This window comes from Piliocolobus tephrosceles, unplaced genomic scaffold (assembly GCF_002776525.5).
Source record: "Piliocolobus tephrosceles isolate RC106 unplaced genomic scaffold, ASM277652v3 unscaffolded_37218, whole genome shotgun sequence".
Lineage (NCBI taxonomy): Eukaryota > Metazoa > Chordata > Mammalia > Primates > Cercopithecidae > Piliocolobus > Piliocolobus tephrosceles.
Genome location: NW_022321219.1, coordinates 1 through 2,105, shown reverse-complemented (window position 1 = coordinate 2,105; position 2,105 = coordinate 1). Strand labels below are relative to the sequence as shown.

Genomic DNA, 2,105 nt, shown 5'->3' with positions numbered 1-2,105 from the left:
TTGACCAGACTGTTCTCGAACTCTTAGGTGATCTGCCCACCTCGGCCTCCCAAAGTTCTGGGATGACAGGCGTGAGCCACCATGCCTGGCCAAATTGTATATTTTTTAAATGGTCCCTTTACCTGCAAGGAGACCTAGATTGATTGTAGCAGGCCTGAGTGGATAGGGAGAAGCCAGCTGGGAGTCTACTGTAGAAGTCCAGGCAGGAGCTAATGGTTAGTTTATGAGATGCTTTCAAATGTCGTGTCTTGTGTAATCCTTATAATGGTAATCTTTCAATATACAGGTGACAACCTGAGGCTCAGAAAGTTATGTAGCATGCCATGGTCAAACTGTGCAGGTGGCAAAGCGACAACTAGAACTCAGTTATTTGACCCTCAACCTGGTGGTCTCCTGGCAGCATTAGGACCCTATGTACTAGCATCATCGGGTGAGGGCAATTGGTTTATCTTAAGAAAGGTTCTGGCCGGGTATGGTGGCTCATGCCTATAATCCCAGCACTTTGGGAGGCCAAGGCAGGTGGATCACTTGAGGTCAGGAGTTCAGAACTGGCCTGGCCAACATGCTGAAACCCCGCCTCTACTAAAAATACAAAAATTAGCTGGATGTGGTGTGATGTGCACCTGTAATCCCAGCTACTTGGGAGGCTGAGGCAGGAGAATCACTTGAACCCAGGAGGCAGAGGTTGCAGTGAACTGAGATCACACCACTGCACTCTAGCCTAGGCAACAGAGTGAGACTCCGCCTCTTAAAAAAATAAAGGATCTGTTTTTTAAGAAATGGAATTCTCATTCCTTGGTGGAGGGTTGTGGTAAGAAAGTTATTTTTGCCCTCTTTTCCTTTCTCCACCATCGTGGTGTGTTCTTGCCTCCACTTCTCGCCATGTCTTCTCACAAGACTTTCAGGATTAAGCGATTCCTGGCCAAGAAACAAAAGCAAAATCGTCCCATTCCCCAGTGGATTCAGATGAAAACTGGAAATAAAATAAGGTACAACTCCAAAAGGAGACATTGGAGAAGAACCAAGCTGGGTCTGTAAGGAACTGCACATGAGATGGCACATATATTTGTGCTGTCTGAAGGTCACGATCACATTACCATATCAAACTGAAAATGTCACCACTCTCTGGAGAGTTTGACGTATTTTCCTCTCTGAATCTATTATGAATGCGTTGGTTGGCTGGGTTCAGTAATAAATATGTGAGGCCTTTCATTTCAAAAAAAAAAAAAAAAAAAAGAAAGTTATTTTTAGCCTAGCTATATGACTCAGAGAAGTAGAACTGGACATGACTTGATATTAGACGGGAGCATCTTTTTTGAAAAAGTAAATGTATTAATTTCAAGTGTTTTATGTATGCTATGCATCGTTCCAAAAATGGACTTGAAACAGCTTTCAAAACTACATATGACACGTCAAGACACAAAAAGAAGAGAGGGCAAAAACATCAAGGTAGGCAAACTAAGATGATGCCAGGAGCATCCAATAAACATTTGCCCTCAAGTCCTCCCCTGTGTTGAAGACGGAGTCATGAGCAGCTATAAGATTCATATGCCCAGAAACATTAAAACAAACCAGTTGTTCTGTCAGTATAGCTCTTCCTCTTCCTCCTACTGGAATCTACAAACTTCCCCATTTGATTTTTATAAAGACTCCATGATGGGGTAAGCGATGTCTGTGCATTTTCATAGTACCAGGCTCGGGGGCAGGGGGAAGCTAAAATGAATTAACACCGTTAATGTCTGGAGACCACCTCATTTCTCCAGGAACTGCCCTGCAAATGTAATGTTTCCTACCTACTGTGTGACCTTTGGTAAGACAGTTTCCTTCATAGTAAAATCAGAGGTTTGGACTAGAACTAACCTTCTCAAACTGTGTTCTCTGGAGTATCCAATATTGTGTCAGGAGGAATGTGAAGCCACAGGACAAACATAACATATAGGTTTTGCTTGAAGATTTTTATGATAAACATTCTGGCCACGCACGGTGGTTCACACCTGTAACCCCAGCACTTTGGGGGGCAGAGGCCAGCAGATCACTTGAGGTTAAGAGTTCAAGACCAACCTGGCCAACATGGCAAAACCCCATCTCTACTAAAAATACAAAAT

At 43.4% G+C, this 2,105-nt stretch overlaps 1 pseudogene; it reads left to right on the top strand.

The window, feature by feature from the left end:
- The first annotated feature begins 832 nt into the window (after positions 1-832).
- Positions 833-1,156, top strand: LOC113222986 (annotated as a pseudogene).
- Positions 1,157-2,105: the final 949 nt, after the last annotated feature.